Source organism: Heterodontus francisci, unplaced genomic scaffold (genome assembly GCF_036365525.1).
Source record: "Heterodontus francisci isolate sHetFra1 unplaced genomic scaffold, sHetFra1.hap1 HAP1_SCAFFOLD_249, whole genome shotgun sequence".
NCBI lineage: Eukaryota > Metazoa > Chordata > Chondrichthyes > Heterodontiformes > Heterodontidae > Heterodontus > Heterodontus francisci.
The window spans coordinates 1,709,729-1,728,055 of NW_027140103.1; positions in this window are offsets into that span (position 1 = coordinate 1,709,729).

Sequence of the window (18,327 nt, forward strand, 5' to 3'; positions counted from 1 at the left end):
TGAGAGAGGGAGAGAGAAGGAGAAACAGAGAGAGAAGGAGAGATAGAGATGGAGCGAGGTGACCCTGATATTCTCTCTCTCTCACACACACACACATCCAGACACACACAGACACATACATAAAGGGACAGACAGAGACACACACACACAGACACACACACACACACACACACACACACAGAGACACACACACAGACACACACAGACACACACACACAGATTTTACAATCCACACTGATGTCAGTAAAAATGACCAACAGAACCTCAGTAACAATCCCCAGTGTCTGCCCAGTCCTGAGAGAGACAGAGAGAGAGATAGGGCAGTGACAGAGAAAGACAGTGAAAGAGGGAGGACAAAACAGCTTGTGGGAGAAACTTTACATTTCTTTGTGTTCCACAGATTTTATTAAAAGTTGAAAGGGACTGGACACTGGAAAAGCTGTCAACATACAACAACAACACTGAGAGACGTTAGATGTGAGGGAAGGGGAGACACACTTTAAAATCCACACTGATGTCAGTAAAAATCCCCAAACACAACCTCAGTAACAATCCCCATTATCTGCCCAGTCCTGTTTTGTGGGTTTCTTCTTTGGCCTCCTTATCTCGAGAGACAATGGGTAAGTGCCTGGAGGTGGATCAATGGTGTGTGGAGCAGCGCCTGGAGTGGCTATAAAGGCCAATTCTAGAGTGACAAGCTCTTCTTCCACAGGTGCTGCAGAGAAATGTGATTGTCGGGGCTGTTACACAGTTGGCTCTTCCCTTGCGCCTCTGTCTTTTTTGTGGGTTTAGTGTGAGGGTTTGAGGGGGGAGGGTTGGATCAGTGTTTGATATTTTGAAACTGCAGGGAAAGAATTAAAGGTTTAAAATGAACTAAGAGATGTCTGAAAGCATTGCTGTGCTGGGATTAACATATCAATGGACTGGGAAAGTCAGGAAGGTCCTGTCCTGGGATTAACATATCAATGGACTGTAAAAGTCAGGAAGGTCCTGTCCTGGGATTAACATATCAATGGACAGGCCCCCTCCCCCGCCCCCGAGGCAGGAGATTGAGAGACAGCCCAACATGTCAAACGCTCAAGGGGTGGAGTTTGTAAACAGCTCACTCAGGATATAAACTGGGTTTGAAGATCTCAGTTCCAATCACAAAACCCACCTTTCACTCTCTGTCTGCAGAGAGTGGACACATTCCCCAGTCTGATTCAGTGTGTGTGTCTGTGTATCTGTGTTTGTGCTCTCTCTGTCTCAATCTGGTTTATAACTGTGATTTGATTGTATTTGAATATTGCTGATTGTCTGTGTAACTGAGAGAGGAAACTCTGGGCTCTTGCTGTGCTATTTGGTTTAAAAATGTCCTCGCTTTGTATTTTAATCCAATTTTCTTCTCCTTCTTTCCCCTGAGGAATTTTCATTCTGAAAACTGCACGGTGAAGGTGAAAAGAGGGAACGTTTGGGACGAGGAATCCTTGGACAGGAGCTTCCTCCAGAGGGGACGGACTGAGGCCTTGTCCACAGGCTGCACCCAAAGGGCCCACGTGAGTTGTGTCTGTTTATTAGCCTGAGGTTTAATTTCCTCTCTGGGGCCCTGGGTTAACCATTTCATGTTGGATTGGGGCTCCTGGTGTTTTATACAGATTGAAAGCCTGGGGTTAAAGGAGCAGCCCCAGGAGGGAGTCCCATTTGCCCCTTGCTCCTTCCAGCCCTGTCTGTGAGGTTTGCTGGTGTTTTGGTCAATGCTATGAAGCTAACAGTTAAATAAGATGCACAGTGCCCATTTTAATTCATTTTACTGTAGGTCTGAGCTTTCTCTCTGTCTCCACCTTCTTTCCCTGTGTCTCTATCTCCCCCCATGCTTTCTCTTCTCTGTCTCGGTTTCACACTCACCTTCTCCAATTAAACCTTTAATAAATTTAACTAAAAACATGCCACACACAGCAATGTGATTTGTCGTTATTTGAAATGGTGAGACAAAATCAGCAGCTTGTTCCCAGTTTAAAGAGGGATTTGCTCTTTCTGGGAACTGAAATCTGTCTATTATCACATTGCTGCTTGTGGGATCTTGCTGTGCTTATAGCGCCCTCCAGCATTTTGTCCATGACAACAGTTTAAAATTCAGCTTCCTGAGGGTCTGAATGTGGATTTCTCTGTGTTTTTACAAGAATTTTATAATAATTACAAGAGCTGAACGTGAAGCTGGATAAAGACTTGTTCGAAGTTTAAAGATGGTGTTTAGCATTTTCTGAGGACTGTGATGGGATATCTGGCTATGATCACATTGTGGGATCCTGCTGTGCATACATTCTCTGCATCAATTCCTTCATCCAACACTGAGGCAGAAACAGATGGAGAGAAAGAGAGGGAGAGTGAGTAACAGCTGGAGGTGGCAGGTTAAACAGAGAGAGAGAGGGAGAAACAGGCAGAGTGTGTGTGAGGGAGCGAATGCAGAGAAAGATCGAGAAAGACAGAGAGAGAGAGAGAGAGAGAGAGAGAAATCCACACTCAAAAGCTTGGTACACTGAATATTGAAGTGTCGCCATTGCTGGGATCTTTCTGTGCACTAAAAACAGATTATCTGCATATTTGCATTATCTGAAGGCTTGGAATTAAAGTCCTGAGCTTGAAGCCGGTATAATTCCCGAGTAATGATGGTGTTTTGGGCAGTGCCGTGAATTTGAGGGTGAAATGAAATTGTGGGATCTTGCTGTGCACAAATGGCATTCAGTGTTTCCAACATTGCAACAGTGACGAACACTTTAACAAACAATTCACTGAGTGTCAAATGTTCCCGATTCATTTCAGTTCATTTGACTGAAGTTCTGAGTTTCGATTTCTCTCTCTGTCTCTCTCTTTAAACCTTTAATAGTTAAAAACACACACAGCTGTGTGATTTGTTGTTGTTTTCAATGGTGAGACAGAAATATTTCACAGCTATTTTCAGTCAACATTACATATGAGATAGAGGGACAAGAACAGATATGGACAAAGAGAAAGAGAGACAGGGGACGAATGAGACAGGAACAGAGAGAGATACAGAGACAGGGGAGAGAGAGATACAGAGACAGACACACACACACACACACACAGAGGTGGAGTTTGCTGTCACAATCCTTTTATCCTCTGGTTTATTAACTGATTTGTTTGTATTTGGGTGTTGCTGAGAGAGTGTCTGTGTAACCGAGGGCAATTCCTGGGCTCTTGCTGTGCTATTTTGTTTAACAATGCCTTTTCATCAATTTTCTCTCCCTCCCTCTTGCCTTAGGAAATTTCTTTCTGAAAACTGCACGGTGAAGGTGAAAAGAGGGAAAGTCCCGGACGAGGAATCCTTGGACAGGAGCTTCCTCCAGAGGGGACGGACTGAGGCCTTGTCCACAGGCTGCACCCAAAGGGCCCACGTGAGTTGTGTCTGTTTATTAGCCTGAGGTTTAATTTCCTCTCTGGGGCCCTGGGTTAAACGTTTCATGTTGGATTGGGGCTCCTGGTGTTTTATACAGATTGAAAGCCTGGGGTTAAAGGAGCAGCCCCAGGAGGGAGTCCCATTTGCCCCTTGCTCCTTCCAGCCCTGTCTGTGAGGTTTGCTGGTGTTTTGGTCAATGCTCTGAAGCTAACAGTTAAATAAGATGCACAATGCCCATTTTAATTCATTTTACTGTAGGTCTGAGCTTTCTCTCTGTCTCCACCTTCTTTCCCTGTGTCTCTATCTCCCCCCATGCTTTCTCTTCTCTGTCTCGGTTTCACACTCACCTTCTCCAATTAAACCTTTAATAAATTTAACTAAAAACATGCCACACACAGCAATGTGATTTGTCGTTATTTGAAATGGTGAGACAAAATCAGCAGCTTGTTCCCAGTTTAAAGAGGGAGTTTTGCCCTTTCTGGGGACTGAACTCTAGCTTTTATCACATTGTTGCTCGTGGGATCTTGCTGTGCATCTCGTGCCCAGCAACATTTCCTGCACAGTAATGAGGACACTTTAAAATTCAGCTTCCTGAGGGTGTAGTGTGGATTTCTCTGTTTTCTCTCCATCTTCCTCTGCTTTTCTCTCCCCCGCACTTTCTCTATTTTAACCATTAATCAATAGGTGCCACAATGTGTGCACAGCAAGATCCCACAGGCAGCAATATGATGATATACAGATTATGTGTTTTCAGTGATGTAAGTTTCGGGATCGCAGAGGGAGGGACTTTCCTGCAGCGGCTAAGTGGTTAGTACCGCAGCCTCACAGCTCCAGTAACCCAGGTTGGGTTCTGGGTCCTGCCTGTGCGGAGTTTGCAAGTTCTCCGTGTGGGTTTCCTCCGGGTGCTCTGGTTTCCTGCCACATGCCAAAGACTTGCGGGTCGATAAGGTAAATTGGCCATTATAAAAATTGCCCCTCGTGTAGGTAGGTGGTGGGAGAATTGAGGGAAGATGGGGATGTGAGAGGGGGAAAAATGGCATTAATGTAGGATTAGCATAAATGGGTGGCTGATGGTCAGTGTTGGGCCGAAGGTACTGTTTTAGTGCTGTATCTCTCTATGAATCGAATGTGATGTGTGGTTATTTTAAACGGTGACAGAAACATTTCAGCGGACGTTTCAATCTAGATTAAATCCCAGATCGAGAGAAAAAGAAACAGATGTGGAGGAGTTTGGGGAGGGAGCAGGAGAAAGACAGGGGGAGGGGTGTTTGAGATTTTCAAACTGCAGGAATGTCCCTCCCTCTGATTTCTCGAAACTTACATCACTGAAAACAGATTATCTGCATATTAGCATATTGTTGCCTTTGGGATCTTGCTGTGCACAGATTGCCTACAGGTTTCCTGCATTGCAACAGTGAGGACCACTTTAAAAATTAGTTCATTGATTCTCAACTGCTCCTGAGGGCCAATAATTACAAGAGCTGAACGTGAAGCTGTCTAAAGGCTTGTGAAAAGTTTAAAGATGGAGTTCAGCATTTTCAGAGGACTGTGATAGGATATGTGGCTATGATCACATTGTGGGATCCTGCTGTGCATACATTCCCTGCATCAATTCTTACATTACAACACTGAGGCAGGAACAGATGGAGAGAAAAAGAGGGAGAGAGAGAAACAGCTGGAGGTGGCAGGTAAATCAGAGAGAGAGAGAGAGAGAGAGACAGGCGGAGTGTGGATGAGGGAGGGAAGGCAGGGAAAGATGGAGAAAGACAGAGAGAGAAATCCACACTCAAAATCTTGGTAAACTGAATTTTGAAGTGTCACCATTGCTGGGATCTTGCTGTGCCCAGCTTGCCTGCAGAATTCCCTGCATTGTGACAGTGAGTGCATTTTAGAAGTGAATTCATTGTGTGTAAAGCTCTCCTGAAGGCCTGGAATTTAAGTCCGGAGCTTGAAGCCGGTATAATTCCCGAATAATGCTGGTGTTTTGGGCAGTGACGTGAATTTCTCTCTCTCTCTCCATCTGTCTCTCTGAATGAGAGTAACAGGAGGGAGAGAGATGCAGGAGAGTGAGGGAAACATGGAGGGAATCAGAGGGGGAGAGAGTGGTAGCCGGCTGTAAGCACACTGCTTAGAGGGGGGAGAGAGATAGAGGGGGAGAGATATAGAGGGGGCAGAGAGAGATAGAGGGGGCAGGGAGACATAGAGAGGGGAGAGAGAGATAGAGGGGGAGAGAGATAGTGGGGGGAGAGAGAGATAGTGGGGGGAGAGAGAGATAGATGGGGAGAGAGAGATAGAGGGGGGAGAGAGAGATGGAGGGGGGAGAGAGAGATGGAGGGGGGAGAGAGAGATGGAGGGTCGAGAGAGAGACGGAGGGGGAGAGAGAGATGGAGGGGGAGAGAGAGATAGAGGGGTTAGAGAGAGATAGAGGGGGGAGAGAGAGATAGAGGGGGGAGAGAGAGATAGAGGGGGAGAGAGAGAAAGAGGGGGGAGAGAGAGATAGAGCGGGGAGAGAGAGATAGAGGGGGGAGAGAGAGATAGAGGGGGGAGAGAGAGATAGAGGGGGTAGAGAGAGATAGAGGGGGGAGAGGGTGATAGAGGGGGAGAGAGAGATAGAGGGGGAGATGACAAACTTGGAGGAGATGCAAACAGTGTTGATGACACCAATCGACTCCAACAGGACATAGATAGGTGAGTGGGATGGGCAGACAAGTGTCAGAAGGAATTTAATACAGGGAAATGTGAGATGGGCAGAAGGGATAGGGAGAGGGAATATAGACTTAATGGCCCAGTTCTAGGGAGTGTGCAGGGACAGAGAGACCTGGGGATACATGTACATACATCTTTGAAGGTGGCAGGACATATTGAGAAAGTAGGCAGCAAAGCATATGGGATCTTGGTCTTCATAAATAGAGATTTTGAATACAAAAGCATGAAAGTTATGCTGAATGTTTATAAACCTCTGGTTAGGCCTCGACCAGAATACTGCATCCAATTCTGGTGACCACACTTTCAGAAGGATGTGAGAGTCCTTTGTAGGGAGCAGAGGGGATGGTGGATCCAGAGATGGGGGATTTTAGCAAAGTGGACTGGAAACAGCTACTTGAAGGTCAATCAGTGTCAGAGCAGTGAGAGTTACTGAGGGTTGATATCAAATATGTTCACACAAAGACAAACAGGGTGGGACTCCCAAATCTAGAGCCCCTTGGATGTGAAGGATCAAACCGGGTACGATAAGGCACAAGAGGGAAGCTTATGTCGGATACCGAGAGCTCAATACCACAGAGGCCGAGATGAGTGTAGAAAGTTCAAGGGTGAAATGAAAAAGCAAATTAGGAGAGCAAAGAAATGGCCGGAAAATAATATTACCATTAAAACAAAGAAATCACAAAGATGTTTTATAAATACATGAAGAGCAAGAGGATAATTAAGGATAGAGTATTAGGGACCAAAAAGGGAATGTGTGTGTGGAGGTGGGAGATGTGGGCACGGTTCTTAATGAATACTTTGTCTCCATCTTTATAAAAGAGGGGGAACAATGCAGATATTGTAGTTAAAGAGGAGGAGTGTGAAATATTGGATGGGATAAACAGAGTGAGAGGGAAATATTAAGGTGTTTGGCAACTTTCAAAGTGGATAAATGGTCAGGCCTGGATGCATTGGAACCAGTTCAGAGAAGGTTCACTCGGCTGATTCCTGGGATGAAGGGGTTGTCTTATGAGGAATGGTTGAACAGGTTGGGCCGATACTCATTGGAGTTTAGAAGAATGAGAGGTGATCTTATTGAAACATACTAAATACTTAAAGGGATAGACAGGTTAGATGTAGGTAAGATGTCTCCTTTGGTTCGGGAGTCTAGAACCAGGGGACACAATTTCAAAATCAGGGGGAAGCCACTTAGGTCAGAGATGGGGAGAAATGTCTTTACTCAGAGTGTTGTGAATCTTTGGAATTCTCTACCCCAGAGGGCTGTGGAAGCTCAGTCTGGGAAAAAAGCATTGAAGTGGATGATCAGCCATGATCGTATTGAATGGCAGAGCAGGCTCGATGGGCTGAATGGCCTACTCCTGTTCTTATGTTCCCAAGCTGCTGAAATAGTTTCTCCCAAACTACCCCATCAGTTCCCCTAAATATCTCAACACCTTCGAACAAATCACCTTGATCCTCCTAAATTCCAGGCAATAAATACCTAGTTTGTGTAATATCACCTCGTAATTTAACCCTTGGAGTCCAGTTATCATTCTGGTAAATCTACACTGCACTCAAATGGACACGGACCCCCCCCCAAAGTCTCTTTGGACCTCCAGTGTTTCTATCTTTTCACCATTTATAAAGTACTCTGTTCTAGTCTTTTTTTACTGACATTGAAATCTAACTACCACAGTTTTGCCCATTTATTTAAGATAATAATATCTCTTTGTCATGTTCTGCTTCCGGTTACACTGCTTACAATGCTGCCTATTTTAGTGTCATTGGTAAACTTGGGTATGTTACATTCTTAGATTAGAGATACAGCACTGAAACAGGCCCTTCGGCCCACCGAGTCTGTGCCGAACATCAACCACCCATTTATACTAATCCTACGCTAATCCCATATTCCTACCAAACATCCCCACCTGTCCCTATATTTCCCTACCACCTACCTACACTAGTGACAATTTATAATGGCCAATTTACCTATCAACCTGCAAGTCTTTTGGCTTGTGGGAGGAAACCGGAGCACCCGGAGAAAACCCACGCAGACACAGGGAGAACTTGCAAACTCCACACAGGCAGTACCTGGAATCGAACCCGGGTCCCTGGAGCTGTGAGGCTGCAGTGCTAACCACTGCGCCACTGTGCTGCCCTACTTCATCTATCTTCATCATCTTAAATCATTAATAAATACAGCAAAACTGAGACACACACGGGCTTTGCACTAGAAGACAGGAGTGAATCATTCCAACCTCGAGGCTTTTTAACTCCACATTAATGTTTTTTTAAAAATTCAAATTCACAACAGCCCAGTGTGGGATTTGAACTCCTACTTTTTCAATCATCAGCTCAGGCCTTCAAATTAAAACCCATAAAAAGAGATTCATTTTCCTACTGCTGTTGTGTGACTGACTGAGGTTTTGTATATTGTTCCCTTCTCCTCTTCTTCCATGTGTTTGAAGTCTTTGAAGTTTGTCAGACATTGGTAAACTACTTCATGTGGTGTTCTGTAAATACCTTCAATTCTGTGTATCTGGAAGGGACACAATTCAAATTCTCACCTTATTGCATCAACTAAAACCTGCAGGTCCATTCAAACAACTCTATTTCCTGTCTCTGCAAAGACAGCTCACACTTCCACAATGCAGGAATGTCTGAATGGAAACAGCTTTTGACACATTTCCCAACACGTTTGCTAACACTTTTCAGGATAAAGCTAAATTCAACTTAGAGATTGCAAGCCCCAAATTGAAACTTTTAGATGTAAAAAGTGACACAAATGAAATCCCAGATCTCTCTCTCCCTGCACCCATTTTAACATTGGACCATTTAGTTTATATCGCTTCTCCTCAGTCTTCCTTCCAAAATGCATCATTTGACATTTCTCAGCATTGAAGTTAACCTGCTATGTGTCTGACCATTTCACCAGACTGCCTCTATCCTCCTGAAGTCTACTCCTATTCCCTTCACTGTTTATTACATTGCAAATGGCACAATGTTGAAGTTATGCCCTGTTTACCCCAGTCTAAGTCATTCATATATCAATAAGATCAGTGGTCCTAATCAAAACCCCTGGGGAATACCACAATTTACACTGTATACAGTGAGTACAAAAGCCGAGAGGGTGTGCTGAACATTTATAAAGCTCTGGTCAGGTAACAGAGAGGGAGAGACTGGGATTCAGAGGGTAAGAGAGAGGGAGAGACGGTGATTCAGAGGGTAACAGAGGGGGAGAGACTGGGATTCAGAGAGTAACGGAGAGGGAGAGACTGGGATTCAGAGGGTAACGGAGAGGGAGAGACTGGGATTCAGAGGGTAAGAGAGAGGGAGAGTCTGGGATTCAGAGGGTAAGAGAGAGGGAGAGTCTCGGATTCACAGGGTAACAGAGAGGGAGAGTCTGGGATTCAGAGGGAAACATAGAGGGAGAGACTGGGATTCAGAGGGTAACAGAGAGGGAGAGACTGGGATTCAGAGAGTAACAGAGGGGGAGAGACTGGGATTCTGAGGGTAACAGAGAGGGAGAGACGGTGATTCAGAGGGTAACAGAGGGGGAGAGACTGGGATTCGGAGGTTAACAGAGAGGGAGAGACTGGGATTCAGAGAGTAACAGAGGGGGAGAGACTGGGATTCAGAGAGTAACAGAGGGGAGAGACTGGGATTCAGAGGGTAACAGAGGGGGAGAGACTGGGATTCAGAGGTTAACAGAGAGGGAGAGACTGGGATTCAGAGAGTAACGGAGAGGGAGAGACTGGGACTCAGAGGGTAAGAGAGAGGGAGAGACTGGGATTCAGAGGGTAAGAGAGAGGGAGAGACTGGGATTCAGAGGGTAACGGAGAGGGAGAGACTGGGATTCAGAGGGTAAGAGAGAGGGAGAGTCTGGGATTCAGAGGGTAAGAGAGAGGGAGAGTCTCGGATTCACAGGGTAACAGAGAGGGAGAGTCTGGGATTCAGAGGGAAACATAGAGGGAGAGACTGGGATTCAGAGGGTAACAGAGAGGGAGAGACTGGGATTCAGAGAGTAACAGAGGGGGAGAGACTGGGATTCAGAGGGCAACAGAGAGGGAGAGACGGTGATTCAGAGGGTAACAGAGGGGGAGAGACTGGGATTCAGAGGGTAACAGAGAGGGAGAGACGGTGATTCAGAGGGTAACAGAGAGGGAGAGACTGGGATTCAGAGAGTAACAGAGGGGGAGAGACTGGGATTCAGAGAGTAACAGAGGGGAGAGACTGGGATTCAGAGGGTAACAGAGGGGGAGAGACTGGGATTCAGAGGTTAACAGAGAGGGAGAGACTGGGATTCAGAGAGTAACAGAATGGTAGAGACTGGGATTCAGAGGGTAACAGAGGGGAGAGACTGGGATTCAGAGGGTAACAGAGAGGGAGAGACTGGGATTCAGAGGGTAACAGAGAGGGAGAGACTGGGATTCAGAGGGTAACAGAGAGGGAGAGACTGAGATTCAGAGGGTAACAGAGAGGGAGAGACTGGAATTCAGAGGGTAACAGAGAGGGAGAGACTGAGATTCAGAGGGTAACAGAGAGGGAGAGTCTGGGATTCAGAGGGTAACGGAGAGGGAGAGACTGGGATTCAGAGAGTAACAGAGAGGGAGAGACTGAGATTCAGAGGGTAACAGAGGGTAAAATCGAGTTGGCGAGGGCAACATAGAAATTTTAAGGCACTGAAAGCGGCCACTTCACCCATTCTCTCTGTGCCAGCCGAAAAACGATCAACCTATTCTCAGCCCACCTTCCAGCATTTGGTCCGAGCCCTGCAGCTTACCGCACTTGAGGTGCCGATCCAGACTCCTTCTGAATGAGTTGAGGGTCTCTGCCTCAACTACCCTTTCAGGCAGTGAGTTCCAGACCATCGCGACCCTCTGGGTGAAAAAGATTTTCCTCAACTCCCCTCTAATTTTTCTCCCAATCACTTTAAATCTATGCCCCCTCGTCACTGACCTTTCTGCTATGGTTCTCTGCCCTTCACCTCCACTCCATCCAGGACCCTCAACATTTTGTACATTTCAATCAGATCTCCCCTCAGCCTTCTCTTTTCCAAGGACAACAACCCCTGCCTATCCTCATAGCTACAATTCTCCAGTCCTGGCAACATCCTGGAAAATGGGAGAGAGACAAAGTCCCGTGTTCATAACACATGGATAAAGAGGTTAATCATCTGAGCTGTAACTCTGAGATAGAGACAGAGAGAGAGAGGGAGGGAGAGAGGGAGAAAGAGAGAGAGAGAGGGAGGGAGAGAGGGAGGGAGAGAGAGAGAGAGGGAGGGAGGGAGAGAGGGAGGGAGAGAGGGAGAAAGAGAGAGAGAGAGGGAGAGAGAGAGGGAGGGAGAGATGGTGTGGAGTCGACACAAACTCAGACATGGACAGAGGCAGCGAAAGAGAGAGAGCGAGTGACAGAGAGAGAGAGAGAGAGAGAGGCAGAGAGAGAGAGAGGCAGAGAGAGAGAGAGAGACAGAGAGAGAGGGAGTGATGGTGTGAGGGAGGCACAAATTGAGACGTGGAAGGAGGTAGAGAGAGAGAGAGGGAGAGATAGAGCGATAGAGAGAAAAAGACAAAGAGGGAGAGATAGAGAGAGAGAGAGGGGGGAAAGTCAGATAGCGAGGGACAGAGGCAGTGTGAGAGAGGCAGAGTGAGAGAGTCAGATTAGAAGGTAGCAAATGTAACCCCACTATTTACAAAAGGAAGGAGGGAGAAAATAGGGAACTAAAGACCTGTTCGTCTAACATCAGTCATAGGGAAAATGGTCGAATCTATAATAAAGGATGTGATAACAGGACACTTAAAGAGAGATTGCGGGGGGGGTGGGGGGAGAGAGAAATGGGGGGAGAGAGAAATGGGGGGGGAGAGAGAGGGGGGAGAGTGCGTGAGTGAGACGGAGCAAAGGAGAGAGATACTAGGTTAGGTGGGACAATAAGCTGTGAGGAGAACACAAATAGACTACAAAGAGAGATGGTTTGGGATAGACAGCGATAAATGTCCCAGTGTTGTGGGAACATAAAATGGCCACTGAAAATGAACCTAAAATGGCTGACTGATGTGTGTAGATTTCCACAGATGAGAGGAAAGAGAGAGAGACAGACAGACAGACAGAAAGAGAGACAAAGAGGGAGACAGAGACCAAGACACAGAGAGTGATCGCAGGATATTGGGCGTAGGACAGAGAAAGAGGAGGAGGCCATTTGGCCCCTCAACCCTGTTCTGTCATTCAATGAGCTCATGGCTGATGTGTGATCTAACTCCATGTACCTATCTTTGCCCCTTAATACCTTTGGTTAACAAAAATCTATCAAACTCAGATTTAAAAATTAACAAGTGTCTCAGCATCAATTGCTGTTTGTGGAAGAGAGTTCCAAACTGATACCACACCTGGTGTGTTGAAGTGTTTCTTCATTTCACTCCTGAAAGGTTTTTAGACTAGGTTTATATTTTTAGACTATGCCCCCATGTTCTAGACTCTGCAGCCAGTGGGAATTGTTACTCTCTGTCTACCCCATCAGTTTCCCTTATTATCTTGAAAACAATCATCAAATCACACCTGAGCCTTCAAAATTCCAGGGATACACAGTAAATCTCCAGTTACACTGTCCCATTAAACATTCCCAAGCCAAGCACAATGTTGGGTTTGACACAGAGTAAATTTCCCTCTGCACTGTCCCATCACACACTCCCAGGGCAGGAACATCATGGGGTGGATACAGAGTGAATCTCACTCTGCACTGTCCGATAGAGACAGAAAGAGAGAAACAGAGAGACATAGACTGACAGGGTGACTAAAAGAGAAAGAAGGATATTTAACAGGGGATATTGGAAGAGGAGGATGCAATTTAACCCCACAATCCTGTTCCGGCATCCAATGTGATCTTGGCTGATCTGTGATGTAACTTACACCATATATCCTGCCTTTGCCCCTTATCTCTTCATACCTTTGGTTAACAAGAATCTATCAATCACAGATTTAAAAATTAACCAATAAGCCAGCATGAAATTTCCACAAACAATATCATTGTGTGGGTATTTCTGTGTGTTTGTGTCTGTGTCTATGCCTGTTTGGGTGTGATGGCTCCCACAGTGGAATAGCTTGCTGGATGTTTAAAATGGAGGCTATTCCTTCTGGATCATCAAACGTATACGCCTGGGCCCCAACATTGTCTGCATTTCCCCCTCTCCTGATGTTTTTTTTCTCTCCATATCTATCTCTTATATGTTTGTGTACACAGCAGTGAAGGATTACATCAAATTAATATATCTTACATTATCCTTTTCATCCACCTCAACAACCTCTCTCTCTCCAACTTTGTCCCTCTCTACAGCCCTCTCTCTGCCTTCATAACTAACCCTCTCTCCCTCTGTCTCTCTCCTCGTGTCAGACATAGCAGGAGGGAGAGACAGAGAGAGAATGTTGAAGGAACTGTACTCTGTTCCTAAGCTGTGCTGAACCTGCTCTGGGAGTGTTTGATGGGCTACATTAATCGGCCGTGTACAGTCCTGTATCAGGCTGTGAAGAAGCAGAGCTTGTTCAGTGTACAACGGGTCAAAGGGAATGATTCACTCCTGTCTGCTACTGGGAAGAGAGACTGACCTTAACATCAAGGCAGCGTTTGAACGAGTGTGACATCGAGGAGCCCGAGTAAAACTGAAGTCAGTGGGAATCGGGGGAAATCTCTCCACTGGTTGGAATCATACCGAGCACAATGGAAGATGGTTTTGGTTGTTGGAGGTCAATCATCTCAGTCCCAGGACATCACTGCAGGAGTTTATCAGGGTAGTGTCCTCAGCCCAGCCATCTTCAACTGAGATCCCAGCAGAAAGTGCTTTAAATACTGAGCAGGTCAGGCAGCATCTGTGGAGAGAGAAACAGAGTTAGTGATTCAGCTCGATGCTTTCCAGATTTCCAGCATCCACAGTATTTTGCCTCAGATAATGAAGCAATCCAGAGCCACATGCACCGAGACCCGGACAACATTCAGGTTTGGACCGACCAGTGACAAGTAACATTCACGTCACACAAGTGCCAGGCAATGACCATCTGCAACAAGAGAGAATCCAACCACCTCCCCTTGGCATTCAAAGCATTATCCCATCGCTGAATTTTTCAAAGAGATAGAGAGAGAGACAGGGGGTGAGGGGGAGAAAGAGAGAGAGAGAGAGAGGGGCAGGGGGTATAAAGAGAGAGAGAGGGAAAGAGGGGGTGAGTGGGAGAAAAAGAGAGAGGGGGGTGGGGGGATGAAGAGAGAGCGAGAGGGGGAGATGGGGGGGTGGGAAGGGGGAGAGAGAGAGAGAGAGAGAGAGAGAGACGGAGTGAAGGAGAAGGTGAGGAATAAAAAGTCCCAAAGACGTTGCACAGGGTGCATTCTAAAACAAAATCTGACACCAAACCCACAGAAGTTGAGATTAAGTGTGATGACCAAATGTTTGGTCAAAGAAGTTAGTTTTAAGGAACGTCTTTAAGACGGAATGAGAGATAGAGAGACGGAGAGGTTTAGGGAAGGAATTCCCCAGTATTAACAGGCAGTGACATTAATTCCTGATTGTCGGTAGAGATTTGTTCGGAAAGGGTATTAATGTTTTCGGAGCCAAGACAGCTCAATGTGGATAAGGAGCAAATCAGCCATGACCTGAATGAATGGGCAGGACAGTCTCGAGGGGACGAATGGCCTCCTCCTGTCTTCCGAAGGGCTTTATTAATATCCCTGCCAATGCATTGATGGTTTTCTGCTTCAAAAAATGACCAGTTTGGGGTTCTCTCTAAACTCTCCCGCCAGCCTTGGAACGACTCACGGATTCATGTCCAAGGGAACTGATCAATTGTTCTGGTAGAATTTCCCCCTTTGTTGATGGGTTAATAAAGCCGATGGGATCCTGAGCTTTATAAACAGGTATAGAGTGTAAAAGTCAGGAAGTGATGCTAAACATTTATAAAATAATAGTTTGTCCTCAGCTGCAGTATTGTGTCCAATTCTGGAACCACACTTTAGGAAAGACATGGAGGCTTTGGTGAATGTACAGAAGAGATTTACTAGAACGGTTCCTGGATGAGATTATTACAGTTACACTGATAGACTGGAGAAACTGGGCTTGTTCTCCTTAGAGCAGAGAAGATTAAAAGGAGATTTGATCAAGGTGTATCAAATCATGAAAGCTTTAGATGGAGGAAATAAAGAGAAAGTGTTTCCAATGGCTGAAGGATTGATAACCAGAGAGCACAGATTGAAGGTGATTGGCAAAAACAAACATTGGTGACATGAGGGAAAGGATTTTTTTTCCACACAAGTGCTTCAGATTTGAAATGCAATGTCTGATCGTGGTGGAGACAGATTCAATAGTAGCTTTCAAAAGGACAATTGGAGAAATCATTGAAAGAGAAAAAAAATCAACAGGCACTTGGAGAGGTTTGAGTTCATTAGGGAAAGCCAGCAAGAATTTGATGAAGTAACAGAGAAGGTTGATGAAGGGAATGCAATGGATTTTATATGGATTTGAAGAAAGCGTTTGACAAAGTAGCACATAAAATTCTGGTTAACAAAACTGAGGCTCATGGGATAGGAGGGCCAGTGTCAGCTTGGATCAAAAATTGGTGAAAGGACAGAAAACAGGGAGTTGTGGTAAATGGTTGTTTTTCAGACTGGAAGATGGTAGACAGCAGTGTTCCCCAAAAGTCAGTGCTTCTTGTAAAATTTTAATATTTGCCGTTAACAAACTTGGAGGAGATGCAAACAGTGAAGGTGACACCAATCGACTCCAACAGGACATAGATAGGTGAGTGGGATGGGCAGACAAGTGTCAGAAGGAATTTAATACAGGGAAATGTGAGATGGGCAGAAGGGATAGGGAGAGGGAATATAGACTTAATGGCCCAGTTCTAGGGAGTGTGCAGGGACAGAGAGACCTGGGGATACATGTACATACATCTTTGAAGGTGGCAGGACATATTGAGAAAGTAGGCAGCAAAGCATATGGGATCTTAGGCTTCATAAAAAGAGACTTTGAGTACAAAAGCATGAAAATTATGCTGAATGTTTACCTGTGGAGTTGGGAGATGTGGGCACGGTTCTTAATGAATACTTTGTCTCCATCTTTATAAAAGAGTGGGAACGATGCAGATATTGTAGTTAAAGAGGAGGAGTGTGAAATATTGGATGGGATAAACAGAGTGAGAGGGAAATATTAAGGTGTTTGGCAACTTTCAAAGTGGATAAATGGTCAGGCCTGGATGCATTGGAACCAGTTCAGAGAAGGTTCACTCGGCTGATTCCTGGGATGAAGGGGTTGTCTTATGAGCAATGGTTGAACAGGTTGGGCCGATACTCATTGGAGTTTAGAAGAATGAGAGGTGATCTTATTGAAACATACTAAATACTAAAAGGGATAGACAGGTTAGATGCAGGTAAGATGTCTCCTTTGGTTCGGGAGTCGAGAACCAGGGGACACAATTTCAAAATAAGGAGGAAGCCACTTAGGTCTGAGATGGGGAGAAATGTCTTTGCTCAGAGTGTTGTGAATCTTTGGAATTCTCGACTCCAGTGGGCTGTGGAAGCTCAGTCTGGGAAAAAGGCATTGAAGTGGATGATCAGCCATGATCGTATTGAATGGCGGAACAGGCTCGATGGGCTGAATGGCCTACTCCTGTTCCTATGTTCCCAAGCTGCTGAAATAGTTTCTCCCAAACTACCCCATCAGTTCCCCTTAATATCTGTACATCTTGGAACAAATCACCTTGATCCTCCTAAATTCCAGGCAATAAATCCCTAGTTTGTGTAATATCACCTCGTAATTTAACCCTTGGAGTCCAGTTATTATTCTGGTAAATCTACACTGCACTCAAATGGACATGGACCCCCCAAAGTCTCTTTGAACCTCCAGTGTTTCTATCTTTTCACCATTTATAAAGTACTCTGTTCTCGTCTTTTTTACTGACATGGAAATCTAACAACCACAGTTTTGCCCATTTATTTAAGATATTAATATCTCTTTGTAATTTAATGCGTTGTTACACTGCTTACAATGCTGCCTATTTTTGTGTCATTGGTAAACTTGGGTATGTTACATTCTACCACATCATCTTAAATCATTAATAAATACAGCTAAACTGAGACACACACGGGCTTTGCACTAGTAGACAGGAGTGAATCATTCCAACCTAGAGGCTTTTTAATTCCAGATTTATATTTTTTTAAAGAAAAAATAGAGTTCAAATTCACAACAGCCCAGTGTGGGATTTGAACTCCTGCTTTTTCAATCATCAGCTCAGGCCTTCAAATTAAAACCCATAAAAAGAGATTCATTTTCCTCCTGCTGTTGTCTGACTGACTGAGGTTTTGTATATTGTTCCCTTCTCCTCTTCTTCCATGTGTTTGAAGTCTTTGAAGTTTGTCAGACATTGGTAAACTACTTCATGTGGTGTTCTGTAAATACCTTCAATTCTGTGTATCTGGAAGGGACACAATTCAAATTCTCACCTTATTGCATCAACTAAAACCTGCAGGTCCATTCAAACAACTCTATTTCCTGTCTCTGCAAAGATAGCTCACACTTCCACAATGCAGGAATGTCTGAATGGAAACAGCTTTTGACACATTTGTTTGCTAACACTTTTCAGGATGAAGCTAAATTCAACTGACAAGATTGCAAGCCCCAAATTGAATCTTTTAGATGTAAAAAGTGACACAAATGAAATTCCAGATCTCTCTGAACCAGCACACATTTTAACATTGGACTATTTAGTTTATATCGCTTCTCCTCAGCCTTCCTTCCGAAATGCATCATTTGACATTTCTCAGCATTGAAGTTAACCTGCCATGTGTCTGACCATTTCACCAGCTGTCAAGAGGACATAAAGTGTACAAAGAGATTTCCATAGGTTAAGTGAGTGAGCAAAACATTGTCAGATGGAGTACAATGTGGGAAAATGTGAGCTTGTCCACTTCAGCAGGAAGAATAAAAATCAGTATATTATTGAAATGGAGAGAGACTGCAGAACTGTACGGTACAGAGGGATCTGGGTGTCCTGGTACATGAATCACAAGATGTTACCGTGTAGCTACAGCGAGTGATTAGGAAGGCAAATGGAATGTTGTTGTTTATTGCAAGGTGAATAGAATATCAAAGTAGGGAAGTGTTGTTCCAGCTGTACAGGGCATAAGTTAGACGACGTCTGCAGGATTGTGGACACTTTTGGTCTCCTTACTGAAGAAATTATATAATTGCATTCGAAGTAGTTCAGAGAAGGTTCAC